Genomic DNA, 22,412 nt, shown 5'->3' with positions numbered 1-22,412 from the left:
GGCATTAGGGCAGTGGTAGAGAAGGACCTTTTCATCTTTTATTTGTAGAGCTGTGAATTGTGATTTCAGAATTTGTAACTACCATGTCTGTCCCAGTTTGGGTTACCTGGAAGAAGACTTTGAGATAGAAAGTACCATAAAAAGAGATGTGTTAGTTTTGCTGTGGTTGTTGTTTTAGGGCCACAAACCATTTAGCTGAAAACAACAGAAATGTATTCTCTCAAAGGACAGAGGTTTGAAATCTAGCTGGTAGGGCTGTGTCCCCTCCAGAGTTCCCAGCTATACGGGAGTAAACATTCCTTACCTCTTCAGCTTTTCATGGGTGTTGGCATTATGGCTGCATCTCTCTGCTCCATCTTCATTATCTTCTCTGTGATCTGCTTCTGTCAGAGTCCCTCCACTTCTTTTCCCTCAGCTCTATTGAGATATAAATGACATATAACATTGTGTAAGTTTAAGGTGTACAACATATTTATTTGGTATGTGTATATGTTACCAAAAAATTACCACAGTAAGGTTAGTTAACAAACACCTCACAATTACTCTGTTGTTTTCACCAATTTTTACAAGGATACATGGGGTAGGATGTAGAGCCCTCATAGATAATCTAGGATAAACTCCTCCTCTCAAGATCTTTAACTTAATTATTGCTTTTGGCATAGAAAGTAATATCAACTCTTTACACATAGGGTAATATTTATAGTATCTAGTGATTAGGAGTGAATATATCTTGGGGAGGGCACTTTTTAGTCTAACAAAATATATTAGCAAACATGTGAATAAAAGAAGGAAGTAGGATTAGGCAGAGAGAAAGATTGGGCAGTCTGTCATCTCAGTGAAGACCTCAGTCAAACCCACAGGGACATCTGAACATAGAATAGTCTTCCAGGGTTGTTCTAAGGTGAGGTAAAGAGGCCATGGCCATTTAACCTTGTCAGGTAGTTACCAAATGGAACTTTCTCTGGGAAGTACATTAGGTGAGTGATTCATTCCAGTTTAGGCAATTCTCCATGTTGGCTGAGGTCTATTGGTCAATAGAATTCTCACTAATAATCTCTTTAATTTTTGAATAATTAGAATAATTAGAATAGAATAATCTCTTTATTTTTTAAGAGGAAAATGTTAACAGTATTTCACCAGTAAAATAGTGGAGAAATGTGTCTGAAAGCCAGAGAGACTGTGAGAAAGACAGATTTGTCAATCTCTAGGTCCAAACTCATCCAAACTAATCTGGATCCTTGAAACTCTTCCTTTGATTCTGAAAGCAATTTAAATTTTCTTGGTACAAAAGTTTGCTTAGGGTACACATAAAATGTGTTTACTTCATATGCATATAAAGAGTAAAAAATACAATGCATAATGCATATGTACAAAAAATGTATATTACAAAGATAAGTAATATGAACTTCAGGAAATATGTAACAAGTTTCATTAATACAGACATCAGGATATTTCTGGAGACAGTGTTTCAGTTACTGCTTGAAATCTTCCACTTGATAACATTTTCTTGTTATGATTACTGATAATAAACTTCCTCAAGGATACCACTATAGATTGATGCTACTCCAACAATTTTCCCTGTGTAGTAGGCGTCATTGTCTTATGAGTGCTTGTTGCAAATCTAAATTCTTTATCTCCAGCTAACTACTTCTGTATCAGAATCTTGGGTGAAGGCCAGGAATCAGTGCTTTAATAAACCCTTTAGTTTACTTTCACCAACAGTCAGTATATCAGGATTTTTTGTTTTTTGTGGGTTTTTTTTTGACATTTAAAAAGCATGTGGTAGTATCAAATCATGGTTTAATTTGAATTTCTCTAATGATTAATTATGAATTCTCCTATGTTATTATTAAAAATTGTTGCCACTTTTAATTGGGTGTTTTCTTATTATTGAGTTTGGATTTATCAACATATTCTAGGATCAAGTCATTTATCAGATATATGATTTTCACATATTTTCTCTGAGTCTCTGGCTTTTCTTTTTTGTTTCTTAACACTGTACTTTAAAGAACAAGAGGTTTTCAATTTTGATAAGGTTGTTAATTTTTCTTTTATGTATTATGCCTTTGGTGTCATATCGAAGAATTTTATAAAGGTAAGGTCAAAAAGATTTCCTCCTACATTTTCTTCTGAAAGTTATAAAGGTTTACACATAAATTTCTGATCAATTTTGAGTTACTTTTTGTCTATAGTAAGAAGCATTGAGTATGGCTGATTTTTTAGGACATGGTTAATTCATTTTTCACAAATATTATATTCTAAAATCACTTCTGAATTGCTATTGCACATTGTCTCAAATCAATTGGCCACATATAAGTGGGTCTACTTATGGAAACCCTATTCCTTTTTAAAATGTAAAGAAACATTTTTACCTCACAAGTAGTACAAAAATAGATCATGATATAAATTAGGCCTTCTGAACACAGTATAACCTGCAAATAAGAATTGTGTATATTTAAGTTGTAATGTTGATGTTGATTTTTTGATTTACATATATATTGTGATGTAATCACCACAGTCAAGTTAATTAACATATCTATCATCTCGCATAGTTATTCTTTCTTTTTGGGGGAGTAAGTAGATGAGAACACTTAAGATCTACAACTTAGCAAATTTCAAGTATACGATACAGTATTGTTAATTAAAGTGACATTACTGTATCTTGTTTTTTTTTGCAAAAGGCAAGGTTTTCTCCTTTTTCAACCTGAATACTATTCAGGTGTGTGTGTGTGGGTGTGCACGCGTGCGACATCTATTAACGGGCATTTAAATTTGTTTCCATATCTTGGCTACTGTCAGTATTGCTGCGGTGAACATAGGAGCACAGATGTATCTTCAAGATACTGATTTAATTTATTTTGCCTATCAACCCAGAGTTAGGATTGCTGGATCATGTAGTAGTTCTATTTTTTGAGGAAACTCTATACTGCTTTCTACAATGGCTGTACCAGTTGACATTCTCATCATTTGTGTACAACGGTGTATTTTCTCCACATCTAAAATGCTGTATTTTTCTGCATCTATTTAGATGATCATGTGGATTTTTTCTTTCATTTTTAAAATGTAGTATGTCACATTGATTGATTTGTGTTTGTTGAATAATCTTTATATCCTTAGGATAACTATTTGTTCATGGTGTCTGATCTGTTCAAAGTGCTGTTGAATTTGGATTTTTGTCTCAGTGTGCGTCAGGGATATTGGCCTGTAGTTTGCTTTCCTTGTGTTGTCTTTTCCTGGTTTTGGTATAAGAGTGATCTGGCCTCATAAAATGAGTTTGGAAGTGTTCCGCTTTTTTTTTTTTTTGTTATTTGGAAAATGTTAAAACAGATTGGTATTAATTCTTTGAATGTTCAGTAAAATTCACCTGTGATGCCACCTGGTTCTGAACTTTCTTTGTTGGGGGCTTTTTGATTATCAATTCAGTGTTACTGTTTGTTGTGGGTCTGTTCAGGCCTTTCAGTTTCTTCTTAATTCAGTGTTGGTAGATTACATGTTTCTAGGAATTTATGCATTACATCTTGGTTATCTAATTAGTTGGCTAAATAATAGCTCATAATGGTCCTATATGTACTCTTTCATTTTTGAATCTTCTATTAATATTTTTAATTTCTATTTTATCTATTTGAGTCTTCTCTCTATTCTTCTTAGTCCATCTAAGGGCTTATTGATTTTTTTTCAAAAATCCAACCCTCAGTGTTGTTAATTTTTAATATTGTCAATATTGTTTTTAATTTTGTTTTTCTATTCTTTATTTATTTTCTAATATTTATTTCCTCCCTCTGCTAACTTTGGGCTTAGTTTGTTCTTTTTCTAATCCCTTGAGATGTAAAGTCAGGTGAGGATTTGTGAATGTTTATATGCACAGTTTCAGATATATCTCTGTAAATATTAAAAACAACCTCTGAAGTCTGTTTTATTCATGTCCTTTTATTAAACATAAGTATGCTAATATCCTTTTTCTCCTAATAGTACAAATTTAGTCTGACTAACTTTCCTTTTTATTAAAATATGACCCCATCTTCTATTTAAATTCTCCTGACCATTTGACCACATTATTTTCACCACAGTCCTCAAATTGTTAACCTTCCTTCATGATGCATTGAAGAGAAACAGGAATAGAATGTTAAAGTTTCTAACCCTCTATTTTAGAAAATACATTGATAATATGATTGAACTGCCTAGAAATAATATATATTTATCATGGTACTTAACTTGTTTTTATCTCTTGAAAGAAGGTATATTTTTCCTGTCAGAATCACACATTACATATGTCAAGCCATTGATAGAATTTAAAAAATCACTGTTACTAAAAATAAGTAGAAGTATTTTCTTTTGAAGAAGAAAATTTCATGATAAATTTGAACAAATAATGCAAACAGAAAAAGTCATTCACTTTTCTCTTTTTTATAACCTATAATTAAGTGATGTGAACTCTGGATAATCAATTGATTGGGAGACTACTATAATCATCGTGCCTCAGCTTTCTTCCTCCTACACGAATAATTAATACTCTTGAAACAAAAGCAGGACACTGCAATGATAATTTCAAATATTCTCTTATTGTTAAGGTATCTAGTATAGCGTAAAATGATGAACAAAGCATGTAATTGAATTCGATTTTTTTTTGTACAGAAGCAGGTATTTAAGTTTGCAACTAAAAGAGAAATTTCTCATATCATTCACATACAAAATGCTGATTTTTCCTTTAAAATTGAGCTTTTCTGTATAACATTAAATATTGGCAGTTGTTATTCTTTTAATATTTATATTGACACATATAGTTAGGTTGTCAACCTTCTACATTTGAGTATAATTTGGCTGTATTTTGCCTTAATTCAATAATTCAGACAACTTCAAATAATTTTATATGAGGATTAAGTTAAATTTTTTAAATGCTGAGCTATTAAGGCCAAATTCACATTCATTCAGAAACGGCAGTCCCTGGTCCCACAAAAAATATGTTCTCTGCATAAAGGCAAGACACAGTGATATGTGTACATATTTTCAAAATTCATGGTGATTACTGGAAGAATAATTTTAATTCTATTTTAAGGAAAATGAGCAAGAAAACAATTTTTAAAGAGTGTGTGCATAACAGTGACCAATTATGAAAAATTATATGTTGCTATAATAAAAAATATAGTTCAGTGAAGATATTTTTCCCCTTTAGTATTTTATTTTTCCACATTACACAGAGATAGCAGGTAATTTTCTATTACTTTTTCTCAATAGAGAGTTGTATATTTAGCACCAATGTAAAAGTTTTTAAGACTAAAGAAGTCTTATTGAAAAGACTAAGTTTAGTGTGTGTCAAAGGGGTAGAGAAGAATGTGAGGTATAAGAAGAGACTAAACTGCTTAAAAGAGAAATTGATGGTTGAATGCATGAGAGATAGGAAGACTAGATGCAAGTCTCATTGAAAGATTTCTAATAGATTTCAAAAACAAAGTGTAGTGAGGAAACTGCATGAGATACCTTGTGAGACTGGATTCTGGGCATTTGGCTCTGAGCCTTGATGTGTATTTTCTTTCACCTTAACAAACATGGGAGCAACAGAATTGAAGGCTATCGAGAGTCTTGGCTTCTAGAACATACGTCTAAGTATAAGGCATGTAGGACTTGAGTCAAAAGCCCCTTGTTTCATTTTAAAAAATATACCAATTGCTTACCATGTGTTGTAGTGCTAAGAAAATGCACAAAATTTTTGCTGTTGTCATAAATTACTAGGAACAATAAACCAATCAATAAGCTATGTAGTGTATTAGATGAGTCTGGTGAAAAAAAAATTGAAAGAATAGTGATAGGGAGAATGGATGTGGGGAATTGTTTTCTTTAACAGATTGATAAAAGAAAGCTTCTCTAAGGTAACATGTAAGCAAAATACTTGAAGAAGATAAGGTAGGCAGTCATGTATAACTCTAGGACCACATGTTTCTAGAAAGAACAGCAAGGACAAAGTTAGTTCATCAGGGGCTTCTCTGGTAGATTTGAGGAACATATATGAAGCCTACATGTCATACCTAAGTGAAGAAAAAGAGTGATTGAAAGTGAGGTTGCATTAATATTTTTTAAATGGGTGGGGGGAGGCCACCTGGGTAGCTCAGTTGGTTAAGTAGCCAACTTCAGCTCGGATCATGATCTGACAGTTCATGGGTTCATGGGTTTGAGCCCGCATAGGTCTGTTTGCTGACAGCTCTGATCCTGGAGCCTGCTTCTGATTCTGTGTCTCCCTTTCTCTGCCCCTCCCCAACTCATGCTCTGTCTCTCTCAAAAAAATAAATAAAAAAGTTAAAACAATTTTTTTAAAGAAAGTAAGGCTGGATGTGTAATGGAGGTGCCAATTTTCCCAGAGACTTGTCACCTTTCCAACAGATTCTGCTATAAACCTTCAAAGAAGTGATGGCTGCAATGACAGATTGAATTTCAAACTAGCCTAGAAGAAGGGATATTTGGAGTCTTGTTGAGTTTAATTTGGATATCAAAGGTGTAGAATCTAGGGTGGGGAAATCTAAGTTGTAGAAAATAAAATGAAATACTGCAGGTACTGTCAATGTCCACTGCATACATCTTTCTGCTGATATATCCTTGCATACTCTCCCATTCTTATCATGAATTGGGTGTTTGTCAGTTACCTGTGTTTTAAATATATATTTCCATCTCTAAACAACATATAAAATTTAAAAATTTAAAACCTTTATGTATGTCCTGCAATATGATTTTGATTCTTTTGTTTATTTAACTCATTTACATCAATGAATATATAGCTATAATATATTCATATTTATTTTTCCCAAGATTTACATTTTTTGAACATACCATGGGTTATTTATATATATCCCTGCTGAGGGACATTTACATCATTTATAGTTTTCCTCCAATATAAATGATGTTGACATGGACTTTTTTTTTTATTTTTTTGCATTTTTGTATGGTCTCTTTGTTCCTAAGTACAACAGTTTCTCTAAGGTATGTATCTAAGAGTATAGTTGTTGAGTCATAAGGGCATGTCCATTTCTAAGCTAACCAAGTTATTATGTTCTACAAATTCATTTCACCAATATAGTCTATAATCCACATCCTAGGACAGATCCATTTTTCTCAGTCAAGTTTTCCAAATGGGTTCAAGATTGTAAATGGAGGGGACAAATTTACAGTTTTTTTAACTGACCTGTGAACAGCATATGCATTATCATTCCTGGCCTTTCCCCACCAAGTGCCTACCTTCAGTAAGACATCTGCTTTGTTGAGATCTCAGATGCCTTTTTAATGAAGGAGGGTTGTATTTTATCTGGAAGTTTTTAGTGTTTATATGAGGGTAGGCCACCCCCCTAAATATCTTATTTGTCGCATAAAATGTGGAGAACACCAGTTTGCTATAGTTTGAAATATTTCCCAGGTGATTCTTAGCAAATTTTTCTTAGCAATTTTTTTTTAATTGAGCATAATTGACATATAATATTTTATTCATTTCAGATGTATAACATAGTGATTTGACAATTATATATATTACAAATATTTACCATGTTAACTGTGTTTACCTACTGTTATCATACACCTGACAATATTATTGACTATATTCCCCAGGCTGTACTTTTCTTTTCTATAAATTGCTTATAACTGGAAGTGTGTACCTATTAATCCCCTTCACTTATTTCACCTATCCCCCCTAGCTTCCTCTTCTCTGGCAACCACTAGTTCTCTATATTTGTGATTCTGTCTCTTTGTTGTTATTTCTCCTTTGCTTTTGTTTTCTTTTGATTTCACATATCAGTGAAATCATATAGTATTTGTCTTTGTCTGTCTGACTTATTTTACTTAGTATAATACTCTCTAGGTCCGCCCATGTTGGTGCAAATGGCAAGATTTCTTTTCTTTTTTATTTTTTTAGGCTGAATTCCACTGTGTACATATCACACCTTCTTTATCCATTCATCTATGGATGGACACTTAGATTACTTCCATATCTTGGCTAATGCTGCAACAAACAGGTGCATAAATATCTTTGAATTAGTGTGTTTTTTTCTTTAGGTAGTGATTCTAAATATAGTCTCCTTCTAATAAACTCTGGGTTTATCAATTTATCTTTCTCCTTGGTTGCTCTGGCTGCTCTTGTGGTATCATGGGGTTTTATCTGTTCTTTTCTCCATTCTTATATTACCTGTGTTCAGATTCACCTATTTTATCAAACTCCTTGTATATATGCAACATATATTTTAGTCAAATGCCATTCCTTTAATGGATCATATGCTATTTATAGAAAGATAATTTATTTTATCTTTATATTTATATTGTCCCTGGTAGTAGTGGCTAATTTTATATGTCAGGTAAAACCCAAAGAGTTTTGCCAGGTCATTTTATTTTCCTTAAAGAGTTAGATCAGAAGAAAGAGAATAAGTCCACAACCTGTTTATGCAGGGTGGTAGATGGCTTTATTTGGTCTAAAATAGCTTTCTGAGATTTGTGAAATATCTGAAGGAAATGATATTTCAAAAGCTCTTTAATATTCAAGTCTAAAACTCCTTGGAGAGATTTGTGATAGTCTAATCAGAATGGAAAATATTTTACATGTGTAGTATTTGGAAGGCTCAAAATCAGGAAAGTTTAAATTTAGTTAAAAAGAAAATGTTAAATCAGATGGGTCTGGGATGGTGATTTGAGAAAAAGGAGGAGGATATCAAGGAATAGATAGCCCCAAAGAACTTAATTTAATCACTTTTTAGGATGGGTAAATAGAGGAAATTACTTTAAAAAGAGTTAGTAGAATGAGATGCTCAAATTTTTAAACCTGCTTTACTTTGCTTCTAATCAGTATATAAAAAAAATCAATTTCTATGAATAAAGAGAATGAATTCTAAATACACTTTCCAGAAAATTCTTATCACCAGATCCAGAATTGTTCCAATTTTTAATGCCAATGGAGTGGCAGCAACTCAGATAAATAATCTGTTGTGGAAATCTCAATAAATATTTATAGCTAAGTATTGGGTAGCCTGAGTAGACCTCTGGTTTCAGATACTCAGGGTTACTGTAGTCAATAGATTATAATTGGAGCTGTCTCCTGAATAGCATATGCATATTTCATGCCATTATTTTCTTCCCTGGGTATTAAGTGTGAGGCTTTGCCAGCACATGAATTACATTCATTACTGTGAAGACAGTAGATAGGTTTGCAGCCATTTGACAAACAATAGAGCATACTTTGAACTAAGATCAAACAAGGTAATCACCAATTCTCAATACCAAATCTCCAGGCAACAGACACAATCAACAATATCAGTAATGAAATTTCTTTTAAAGAACCTAGGGTTTTTTTCTCTCACTTTGTTAAAAAAAAAAAAAAAATCAGGTTTATCATTGACATTTACCTAGTCCTATAGTGACAGGAATATGAGTTATTTTATAGATCGTATTTTCTTGTGTATAAAATTCTTCAAATGTATTTTGCATCTCAACATTTAAAATAAGAAAACATTGATGTCTATGAAGAATATACATTATTCCTAATTTTATTGCTATTTTAAAACTAGTTTCATAAAATGAATTGTAGGAACAAGTTATCAATTAATTCTTCAAATGTTCTTCACATTTTACATGAGAGCTGATAGAGGAAAATTCTAATATCCTTTAGCAGTGATATTCAGGAATAGAAACTAGAAAATGGTCTCACAAGCAACTATATGCTTCTGTTTAAAAAATCTATTTTATATCCGGTTTTCAGTAGTACAATTTATTTTGTATTTGTATTAGCTTCCTATTTCTACTCTAATAAGTTATCACAACTCAGTGGCTTAAAATAACACAAACTTATTTTGTGTTATTTGAGGTCAGGAGTTGGAGAAGAGTCATAAGGGGCTAAAATGAAGATTTTTGCAGGACTGAATTCTTTGTAGTGGATCCAGTGGAAATTTAGCTTTAGGAGGGTGCTAATATTCCTTGGCTCCTGGCCCCATCCTCCATCTTCATCTATCATTCCAGTCTTTACATCCTTTTCATCATATCTCCTTTTCCTGACTCTGACACTCCTGTTCCTGTGTGTGTGTATGTGTGTGATTGTGTGTGTGTGTGTGTGCGCGCGCACGCACACCTGTGTTTATAAAGACTGTTGTTCTCACAGTGGGCTCACTCAGATAATTCAGGATAACCTCCCCATAATCCATATCTTAATTCTCAATTTTCAAAATCCCTTTTGGCATGTAAAATAACATTTCAGATTGTGAGGGTTAAGTCAGAGGCATATTATCTGGGATCACGCTGGCACTTTTCATGACAATTGTGTGTGTGTGTGTATGTGTGTGTGTATGAAGTAGAAGCAATACATCACATTTGCCTTTGCATAACTAAGCAGGCATTCCATTGTGGCCAATAGCTGTATGATTCATAATCATGGGAAAGGGTTAACTTTCCTCAAAGAATGAAATGTCCACCTTGTCATTTGTTGCAAAGGAGAGACTGACTATTAAGCAGAAATTTATTCTTCAATCTAATATGTGTGGATATTTTTACTGTTTTGTGAATATGTTTCGTTTATTTGTTTTAAGGAGTGAATCTTCCATCATTTTATTGAAACACTGAAAACATTTGAAGTCTCTGGCTCTTAACTATATTTAGGGACAAACACTTATTTCTAAAGTATTGTGCCTCTTACTTTCAGAACTAGATTTTTAAAATTTGAATCTTTGTTCTCTTTTTCTAATCTGCAACCTAGGTAATCCAGTTTTGGAAAATGCTAAAAAATGCTTTAATTTTGAGTTGGTCTATTAATATTGTTTTTCCCAAAATCTTTGAAACTATTAAAAACATGCTACAAAGCAAAATTTGCAAGTGATACCAATCTCTTCTTTTAGGGCTATCTCAGTTGTTTCTCAAGAAGTGCTTTCAGGAAGATTTGGGAAGTTCTAACAAGGCAGATTCCAAAACAATCTTACTCACTAGTTGTTTATGTTCTAATTTTTTAAAAATGAAGACAACTGGGGAGCCTGGGTGGCTTAGTCCGTTAAGCGTCCGACTTTCGCTTACGTCATGATCTCGCGGTTCGTGGGTTCGAGCCCCGCATCAGGCTCTGTGCTGACTGCCAGCTCAGAGCCTGGAGCCTGATTCAGAGGCTGTGACTCCCTCTCTCTCTGACCCTCCCCTGCTCACGCCGTCTCTCTCTGTCTCTCTCTCTCCTAGAAATAAATTAAAAAAAAACATTAAAAAAATGAAGAAAACTTACCTCATTAAGCTTTACTCTTCAGATACATTGTATTATGCCTTCAGATACTTCTCATTTCAACATAAATCTACATGCATGTTTCCAAATTTGAGTGCACTAAAATGAATGTTACTTTTATTTTACTGAAATTGGACCTGTGAAATATTTTCTTTAATGACCTATTGACTTCTTTTTTTAAGTTTATTTATTTATTTTGAGAGAGAGAGAGCATGAGCATAAGCAGGAGAGGGACAGAGAGAGGAATAGAGAGAAAATCCGATGCAGGCCCTGCATTGTCAGCTGAGAGCCCAACGCGGGGCTCAACCTCAGGAACTGAGATCACAACCTGAGCTGAAATCAAAAGTCAATCGCTTAACTGACTGAGCCACCCACGGGCCCCTGACTGATTTCATCTTAAATAATAGTTTTGTTACAATTGCAATTCTCATGAAAGTCGTTCTTGCAGCTTACTGCAATTTGGTTGATTATCGGTTTTCTTTTCTTCCTTATAAAATCAAGATGTCCACTGAATTTGATGACAAGGGAAATCTTACTAATTTGACAATGAAATAGCCACGATTGTAATGAATAAGTGGGAAAAAAGACAAAACCTGCACTTAGTGGTTAAAATATTCAATCGTGAAGTAATATTGATAATTCTATCAAGAATCTGGGCTGAGAAAGTACAAGAGAGGGAATTATGAAGAAGTAGGTGGAGCTGAGAAGGAGTAGTGTGGGGAAGTTTTGTTTCTTTACTTGCCTCCTTGACATTGGTTTAGTTCAAATTGCCTTTTTAAATTTTGTACTTGATTTGTATTATTTCATTGTAATTTTGGGTAAGGAAGATATAAATCATGTTTATATTAGGATTAATGACAAATCAGATGAATAAACTATTCTTAAATAATATACCTTTGAAATGAATACATATTATTCCTGTAGAAATGGTATTTGGATACCAACATATAAGTTTATAAAACAGTTATTATTATTTATTATCAGCACCACATGAAACCTGGATTCAATGAGTTTCCTAGAGAGATTAGTAGAGATGGGGCAGGATGGTGCAAGAAGTCGAATTATCTGACCTTCAGATTTCTATTACAACTCTAAAGTAAATGCACAGTGAACTGTACAAAAACTTCCAAGGGATCACAGTGCTGCTGAAGTTGGCAGTCTTTGGAACTTTGTGTGGATGTTAGCTCCAACAGTATTTAAAAGGGGCGCCTTCTGGCTCAGTCGGTTAAGCGTCCTACTTCAGCTCAGGTGATGATCTCACAGTTCGTGGGCTTGAGCCCCGTGTCGGGCTCTGTGCTGACAGCTAGCTCAGAGCCTGGAGCCTGTTTCAGATTCTGTGTCTCCCTCCCTCTGATCCTCCCTTGCTCATGCTGTCTCTCTCTCTCAGAGATAAATAAAAAACATTAAAAAAAAAACACAGTATTTATAAGTCCAGTCTACCTTTCAGAAGCCAAAGAGATCCTGTCTACAGGACCAGCAAATCAACATGGGGCAATTAATATTTATAAATGCTGTATATACAGAAAATAATGTACTTATCATCATCTTTGATCCCCACAATAAAAGGCTTTGTTAATAATTTCTAACCAGTAATAGGGTAACCAGTCATCCATCTTGGCCCAGGACCATTTTAGTTTTAAGACTGATTAATATATATATATATATATATGTGTATATATATATATATGTGTGTATATATATATGTGTGTGTATATATATGTATATATGTGTGTATATATACATATACATATATATGAAATTAATAAATATTATGTTTTAATATTTATGTTATATAAAATTATGTATTAAATAGTATATTCAATCATATATGATTAAATTTTTATATAATTTAAGTAATTAAGATTATATTTGTATCACTCTGAATCACTGAAGGCTGCAATTCATGGTTTCTCAAAAGTCACAGATAATTGCTTGAGATTACCAGCATCTATCCCTAGGTCCAAGTCTCTGAAACATACCTGTATTGCTGTCACTTTTATTCAAGAGACTAAAATAATAAGTTTCCTTATTATTCCTACATATATGATGTATGTGGTATGTGGAGATATAATATTTATATCTAAGAGTGCATTGTGGAAATAAAGACAGAAACGAAAAAAAGAAAAAGGAGAGAGGCGTGAGAGGCTGGAAGCAGCTTGATTTGCTAGACTGTATATAATGAAGAATGGGGATTGTGAGAATGAAACTTTTCTTTTCTAAGTGTATTCTGCCCTGTGGCAGCCTCACCCTGATTCATACTGTGATCGCAGTGGAAGAAGGTGACCTGAAGGCACATTTGTGATGCATTGGCTGTGCTAATTTGGAATTTCTTTGCCTGAAATGGAGTAATGATAAAGACTTACAGTGACTTGGAGTTCCTTAGAGATCCCACCATAGAAAAATGGATATCATTTGAGTCTTGGATGCACTCATCCAATTTCTCTATTGTTCATTAAGCAGCACTGGTGGTGAGTTATAGGGGGAAAATCTATAAATATTAATATCTTGTGTCATTACACATAGTAGTTTCCAGCTTATTATTCTCAAATATTTTCTAGAACTAGAATTCAAGTAAAGTTAAAAAATTGTTCAACTATAAAAGTATTGGAAAAAATAGATTAAACCAGATGATTATCACCAGTAACAACAGAAGTTGCTTTACAATTAACTATATTTTTTAGCCTTTGTTTCAATTAACTCCTTGGTGAATGTATATTATAGTATAGTGAAAAATATCATAACTAGTGGAGCCACAGAAGCTCAAATTCAATAGTTGACTTTTCAATTCAGTAGTTTGGTTATTTGAAGCAACGATGTCATTTCCCTAAGACTCAGTTTTCTTAATTGAATATGTGGACAACTATTCTTAGGATTTGTTTGGAAGATTCAGTAGTAACATAAATTAAGCATTAAGAATGCAGCAAGTACTCACACTTTACTTTTCAATTCTGTTTAAAGCTCACTGACCAAAGATAGGATGTTCTTTCATCATCTGCTTATTCAATATGTGGATTTTCTGAAGTTGTGAGATTCCTTTTCCTGAGGTGGAAATAGAAAATGTTTCCTCTCTTAAGACATGGGGCAAAAGAGAGAGATCAAGGGTGGTCCTATTCCATTAGATAATTGTTGACTGTCCTACCTAGTCAAAACTATTTTCCTGATTCAAACACCTAGATCCTTAGAGCTGAAATAAATGGGGCTGTGCTATCTTTTCCCTAATTCTCCTGTGTAATCATCTTCATGGATTATTATGTATTGCAATATACACAAATATATTGCAAACATTGTATATCACAAATATTGTAAGTATATCACAAATATTGTATAGATAGGGTATGTTATAATACCTGCTCCTAAATGACAACCAATGGCTACTGTTTGTTAGTTTCCTGGTATCTGCCAAAAGATTTAGAAGGTCTTTCAAATCCTGAAAATACTCTCCCAACTCCCTCCACCCCCAAATTAGGCTGACTAAAATTTATTCAATCAATTCTAATTTTTATAAAAGGAGTAGTTACAGCACTTAACTTCTCAATCTTTATAGGTAAATTTAATTATCTATATGTTAGAGATAATAAGATTACAGGATGGTGTGAGGATTAAATTAAATGTTACTTTTAAATATCATGAAAGTCTTGGTTTTTCATACTAGTGACTCAATAGTAGCCTTTACTAACAGTGTACATAACATAGGTTTACTAATTTTTATTTTGGTATTTTTTGATTCACAATTTTGTAAAAAAATATAAATATTCTAATATTTCTGCTAGGATTATTTGTCTATCACCTAGAATTATTTAAAATAATATTATTTACTCTAGATAAATTGGCTCCATGCGGTAGTTGAATATAGTTCTATCTGCTTCTAGCATTCTTGCTATAAGACATACTTGGTTTCTGGATCAATTACTTTTTTTTTAATTTTTCTATTCTTATTCTTATTAGACAGATTATAATTTGACAAACTACATTTTAGAGTAAATAAGAACTTCTGGTTGGTTGAAATCAGTTATGAATTAGTAAACTTTAACTTTTTATCAAGTTCTTACCTACATGATTTAGACAAAGCGCATATAGGCTTGGGCTGTGGGTAACCAAACCAACATATCTGTCTCCGCATCTGGTCAAACACTTCCGTCTTTAATTCTTGCACATTTCATTTCACCTCACTACTCAGTGCCAGAGACGTCCAATGATCCTGGAACATTTAGCACAGATGTAATTGGACCCATTGTGCACTCATAATCAGAATTTTAGAAATGAAAGTCAGTACTGAAGAAAACTATAGGTCAACATAGAAAAAAATTTTCTTGTGCCTTTTATAAGTACCTTTTAGTCTTTTCTATTTCATGTCAACTAGCCATGAAAAATCAAAAGTCCTCAAAAAGCAGAAGTATATTTTTATAATGATTTCTTATCCTTCACAGAATTATGTCTCCCATTCTAATACTGATTTACAAGGCTGGAATTCCTTCCCTTCCCATTCCTGTTTCCTTTTGCCTTAGACTCTCCTTTCTTCAGCCTTTTCCCATCTCCTTGCCTTCTGCCTTGATATCTGTACAAGTGTTTGATTTTTAAAAGTATATGAATATTTAGTGGATTCTGTTAAATTTTTGTGAATATATTAAAAAATCTCATGCTTTCAAGTGGAAAAGACAATATCTAACATTTTAAAATATCAACGCTCGCTAAATATTACTTTCTTTAAACCTTAATTTTTCTGGGGCACTTGGGTAGCTCAATCAGTTAAGCATCCAACTTCAGTTAGGTCATCATCCACAGTCCGTGAGTTCAAGCCCCATGTCAGCTCTGTGCTGACAGCTCAGAGTCTGGAACCTGCTTTGGATTCTGTGTCTCCCTCTCTCTCCCCTTCCCCCCACTTACACTCTAACTCTCTCTCAAAAATAAATAAATATTAAAAATATTTAAGCTTTGGCTTTTCAAACATAGTATTCAAATTGAAAACTTGTTGAAATAAATACATGGGAGGGGCGCCTGGGTGGCTTAGTTGGTTAAGCGTCCGACTTTCGCTTACGTCATGATCTCCCGGTTAGTGGGTTCAAGCCCCACGTCGGGCTCTGTGCTGACTGCCAGCTCAGAGCCTGGAGTCTGTTTCAGAGTCTGTATCTCCCTTTCTCTCTGACCCTCCCCTGCTCACGCTGTCTCTCTCTCTCTCTCTCCTAGAAATAAATAAAAATATTTAAAAAAAAAAAAGAAATACATGGGATAAAATGGTAGGAAAGTGTTAGGTTGGATCAGAGCAATAGTGCATAAGTCACATGGTTGACTATTTCATTTTTGTCACCAAGAAATCTTATCCTTTATATGAGAAGTAGAAAATTCCACTGATACTTTCCTAGTGTTTTCTCTTAGCATATGTATAGCAAAAACATAATACATATAAAGTTTTCATAGCTCTCAGCTGCAGGTTGGTGAAGGCCTTATATCCTCAAGTATAATATCAGAAAAATAAAAGAAAAAAATCTCAGTATTCAGATTTGGAGTAAAGCCTAATGGTAATAAGTTAAACAGATTCCCTGTCGTCTTGATATCATTTTCTTAATCACTTATGAAATCCTTTTACTGGGGCGCCTGTGTGGCTCAGTCGGTTATGCATCTGACTTCAGCTCAGGTCATGATCTCGAAGTTGGTGGGTCCAAGCCCAACATCTGGCTCTGTGCTGACAGCTAGCTCAGAGCCTGGAGGCTATTTTGGATTCTATCTCCCTCTCTCCCTGACCCTCCCCTGCTCACGCTTTGTCTTTCTCTCAGAAGTAAATAAAACATTTTAAAAAAGTAAAAATAAATAAATAAATAAGTAAATAAATAAAACTATATAAAAAAAATTGAAATTGTTTTACAGTGCCACCAAGCATGGAATGATGGTATATTTGTTTTCCTCAAAGATGCTAACATTACAATTATCCAATTGACTGAGTCTTTTAGTTATGTTTGTCATTGTGTTAATCATGTGGCACTGAATGGCCATTACAAGCTATTTTATTAAGCAGATTCCTACTCTGTGTGTTTTGCGCTTCTCTTGACTTTAAAACAGCTATTTGATTCTTTACTTTTGAGTTTATCTTTTCATAGTGTTTTGTTTACTAGCTTTTTCCTTTTACTGTCTCATTTACATTCTTTTCTTTCTCCTCTGATATATAATTTAATTATTACTCCTTTGTTTCCTTGAATTTTTTATTTTTTAAAACATTTTAGTTTTCTGATTTCTTTAAGTCTACAATTCTCCTGAAAAAATATCCCTGATTTATAAAAACCTCCATTTCAGCAGATATTATATATTTATTGTTACTAACATTGAATATCATGTGTAATGCTTATCTTGACAAGAAAGTATTAATAAATTTACTGTTCAAAATAGTCTAAATCAAATGCTGTTTTATACTTACTAATTTATTCAGTTATTGTTCTACTTTTTTATTTCTTTTTATGGCAGAAACAGGAACTTTAAGGTTTCAAAAATTTACATAAAGTACACAACACTTAGGAATATGTGCAGACTGAATAAATACTTATACTACATTGGGTTTAAGCAGGAGAGAAGTTGAAGCCACAGACAAAATGCCGGGGAAAAGTTGTATTTACTCTCCAACAGTTGCTCATCTGGATGAAATCACTTTGCTGGATAACTTGAAGGAGAACAGATTCTAAACATTGTTTTCACATCTGATTTCAGTGAAAATTATTTAAGATAAAAATATGCTACTTGTGGCACAACTTTAAACTTGTTATTTTTTTCTCTCTTACCATAGTTTCAGTTAAAAGTGTTTCTTAGATAATTAGTATTCTTCTTTTCTTAGTATATCCTAAAGTAAACAGCTAAATATAACAACATAAATCAGGGGCGCCTGGGTGGCTTAGTCGGTTAAGCGTCCGACTTTCGCTTAGGTCATGATCTCGCGGTTCGTGGGTTCGAGCCCCACGTCGGGCTCTGTGCTGACTGCCAGCTCAGAGCCTGGAGCCTGTTTCAGAGTCTGTGACTCCCTCTCTCTCTGACCCTCCCCTCCTCACGCTGTGTCTCTCTCTCTCTCTCCTAGAAATAAAAATAAAAACATTAAAAAAAAAAATGTTCTCTACTTTTTCCTTTGAAATTGTAAATATATATTACAAAAATTAAGTTGATTTTCATCCTTTTAAGTGTATACAATTGTAATTATAAAGGCTAACTTTGTTTTTAATGTTTTATTATTTACTTCGAGAGAAAGAGAGAGAGAGAGACAACACGAGCAGTGGAGGGTCAGAGAGAGAGGAAGACACAGAATCTGAAGCAGGCTCCAGGCTCTGAGCTGTCAGCACAGAACCCGAGGCAGGGCTCCCACCCATGAGATCATGACCTGAGCTGAAGTTGGATGCTTAACCAACTGAGCCACCCAGGCGCCCCAAGGCTAACTTTTATAACCCTAACTTTGTAAATTGGTGGGGAGGAGTAAAGAAGAGGTTAAAAATTTGCCCAAGAGTTATATACTTGCATGTCAGACAGCATGGTGTCAGATTCAGAAGTCAATAATTTTTTGTGTGTCCTCTATAATGCTAAAATATATAGTTTGTTACATTTAGAATTTTAAAAACAGAATGTAATTCTGAGCACATTAGTCCAGCTTGCTCTGTACACTATAAAATGGCCAGAGATCTAAAAAGCCAATTGATGGTTGTAAATATTGGAAGAGGAGCCCAGAATTATTTACCTCGTTTTTTTCTTCTTTTGATCTATATTATACTCATATACAAACTTGGAGACATTGCACATTTTTCTACCATAAACATACATGAGTTGTATGAATAATAATGAAAAATGTCCTGAAAAGAAGTCTTCTTTCTGTTTTCACTTCATCTAAGAAAAGGTGTATATCTCTCTTTGTGTCTCTCATTTCCATACACACACATATATATGCATATTTATGTACTTGTATTACATATTCATGTTCAAATACATACATACTTATATTACAAACATGTATGTAATATATATTTATGTATTAGACTTATTTTCAGCGATTTTCAGATATAGGTAGGTGATTGATCACTAAAATTGAGACTAGAAAGTGTGTGTGCGTGTGTGTGCATGAGTGTGTGTGCGTGCGTGTGTGTGTTTATGGTATTTTTTCCTGTTTCTTCCTCAATCACTATCTTACCCTCCATCCTTGTTTTTCTTAAAATGTTCATTCAGTTGTCTATAAGGTCTGTGTGTGGCCTCACCAAAGATAACTCTAAGTTAAATATTTCCATTAAGCAGTGTTCATAGCCTTTGATTTTATCTGTATAATCTCTAGTACATATCACATAACAAAGTTATGTGTCTCATTTTTATTATGATAATTACATATTCTTTAAAGGTGTGTTATGATGAAATTAATCTATGTATTTACTCAAAATGATTTTATTTGTAATTTAACAAAATACTTATTAAGTGTATAGAATAAGGTAGAATAATACTATTTATATAATGGTAGCCTGGAAACTAAAAACAAGATTAATGGACAACTGGCTGAAGTAAGGGATTATCCACAGTTACATTAGATAGGAATATGAATACAGCAATAATTTAAAAGACACTGGTATAGGAAAAGGCAGTCAAACAGAACAAATGAGGAATTCAATAATATTCTCACATATATCATATCACTGATAGAAGAACAGTGAGGAAATGAATGGGTTAATCAATCATATAGAATTAACTGGTGTGTAGTTTGGTATTAGAGTTCCAATCTTACTCTTTGACATGATAACTTTTCCTTATACTCAAGGATAATTTAATACAAGAACATTTAAAAATGAACATTTCAGGGGCGCCTGGGTGGCTTAGTCGGTTGGGCGTCCGACTTTCGCTCAGGTCATGATCTCGCGGTTCGTGGGTTCGGGCCCCGCGTCGGGCTCTGTGCTGACTGCCAGCTCAGAGCCTGGAGCCTGTTTCAGTCTGTGTCTCCCTCTCTCTCTGACCTTCCCCTGCTCACGCTGTCTCTCTCTCTCTCTCCTAGAAATAAATAAAAAACATTAAAAAATAAATAAATAAAATAAAAATGAATATTTCATACAAGTAAGAATTTTCAAACAATAAAGATTATAAATAAGAAAGTTAGTGGATATGCTTGATTATTCAGCATCATTTCAGGAAGAGTTATTAAATAATATAAAGAAGGGATATTGGGACTCAGCAAAGCCATTATTACAATATCCACCAATAACTCCTCTCACTTTTCTTTTTACTTAGCTTCTTATAGAAGCAATTTAGATGAGAGATAAATTCACCACTTTTCCAAAAATAACTGCATAGCAGAAAATATCATATAATTGTAAGTATTTTTAACATCTGATGTTTTTAATTTGCACAGAACTAGAGTATATTTATCATCATCACTACATGAGAGTACAATTAATTAGGACAATTTAGTTTCCTTAAAGCAGTATGATATTGGAAAAATAGGTATATTTTAGTTGGGATACATCTGAGTTGACCTCAATTCTGAAATTATTTTTGTATGATTCTTTTACTTGCCATTTTACTTCATAAATAAAATTGAAAAACTTAAACATATTTATATATTATATGCACTGATTACACTGATAAAATCCATCAAAGTAAAAACATATTTCTTTATTATACACACTGGTTACATTGATAAAATCCATCAAAATATGAAACCTGTGGCCAGAGTTCACTCCACCACTGCCAGCACCAAGGAGCCAGAGTCAAGCTAAATGATTCCTTAACTGAAATACCAGTGCTAGCCTCAACCCCAGGCTCAAGTCGGCCGTTTCTACATTTATCTTGACCTTCTGGCCATTTTGCAGACATCTCAAATTTAACATGACTAATAGGAACTACACTTTTCTCCCATAAACTAACTTCTCCTTTGGCCTTCGTGTCCCTGTTATTTGATATCCCTGTTTATCCAGTGTCAATAGTTGTTTTCAGTGCTTTCCTATCTCCTCACATCCAATCTGTTACCACGCTCTGTGCAGTCTTCACTTGTATCTTTCATTGATATCCTTTCATTTTTCATTCGTACTGTTCACACCACAGTGTAGGTACTCATGAATTCCTGGAATATCTACAAAGTCCTCTAATGGGTCTCCCCTCCTCTGCTTTTTTTTTTTTTTCCTTTCCATCCTGTTTGTGTATATGAGCATCATATTGATGTTTGAGACATGGACTTTGATCACAGCACTTCCCAGTTACTTCCAAGACATCTCACTGACTTTGAAATAAAATCCAAATAATTCATCTAGCATCCAAGACCTTCTTTTCTTTCCAGCCTTTTCACTGATCCCTGTGGTCAGCTTTAACAAATCTGATGTATTTTCACTGCTCCCAATGCATCTGTTGGCTTTCGGCCTCCTCATGTTTGTTCTTGCCATTTTCCTCCTCATGAATGCCTTCTATCCCTAATACCATCTACAGAAATCCTATAATACCCACTCCAGATGCCAATTCACTTTTTAATTCTTCCTGATACCTCCAGCCCATGTACCATTGTTTGACTCACTCTTTTTGATATTTGGAGCTTTCTATATGGTATGTAGGGAATTATATACTTTAGCTATCTTACAGAATTTCAAGAGGTAGGAACTGTTTCATGGATGTGTATTGATATCCCCCAGGACCTATGTCAGTGCTGTGCATCAGTGTCAAGGAAATATTCTGAGGAATTATTAGGCCAAAAGATTCAAGAGAAAAATAAGATACATTATCTATTAAATTTGAAGGCAGCTTTGTATACACATAGTATTTATATATAAATATAATTAATTTATATAAATAATATATAACAGTATATACCATATATGTAATTAATTTATACATATAATATTAACACATATACCACTTTAATAAGATATTGTTTCTATAGTTTGTTTCCACAAAATTGATAAAAACAAATTTAAAAAGCCATTACAGGTAGTATCTACAATTGATTAAGTAAACTGGCCATGAATCTGTTTCTTTTATTTTATTTTATGTTTATTTCTTTTTGGGAGAGAGAGAGAGAGAGAGAGTGCACAAGTGGGGAAGGGACCAGAGCAAGGAGAGAGGGAGACACAGAATCTGAACCAGGCTCCAGGCTCTGAGCTGTTTTCCCAGAGCCTGATGTGACGCTCAAATCCACAACTGTGAGATCATGACCTGGGACACTTAACCGACTGAGCCACCCAGGTGCCCCAAGTCTGTTTATTTTGAAAGTGAGTATCAT

General features: G+C 33.7%; 1 long non-coding RNA gene across 3 annotated transcripts in view; it reads right to left on the bottom strand.

Moving 5' to 3' along the window:
* Nucleotides 1–15,379, bottom strand: part of LOC120247657 — a 65,248-nt gene extending 49,869 nt beyond the window's left edge. For 2 of the 3 annotated variants that reach the window (XR_005532378.1, XR_005532376.1), the window contains exons 1-3: nucleotides 15,259–15,379; nucleotides 14,142–14,248; nucleotides 305–417 (exon numbers count right to left, since the gene is read on the bottom strand). This is a non-coding gene — a long non-coding RNA (uncharacterized LOC120247657). The remainder of the gene's footprint in view (nucleotides 1–304; nucleotides 418–14,141; nucleotides 14,249–15,258) is intronic. The other variant, XR_005532377.1, reaches the window with a different exon arrangement.
* Nucleotides 15,380–22,412: the final 7,033 nt, after the last annotated feature.

Source organism: Hyaena hyaena, unplaced genomic scaffold (assembly GCF_003009895.1).
Source record: "Hyaena hyaena isolate Hyena2069 unplaced genomic scaffold, ASM300989v1 scaffold_540, whole genome shotgun sequence".
Lineage (NCBI taxonomy): Eukaryota > Metazoa > Chordata > Mammalia > Carnivora > Hyaenidae > Hyaena > Hyaena hyaena.
This window is presented reverse-complemented; position numbering and strand designations above follow the sequence as displayed.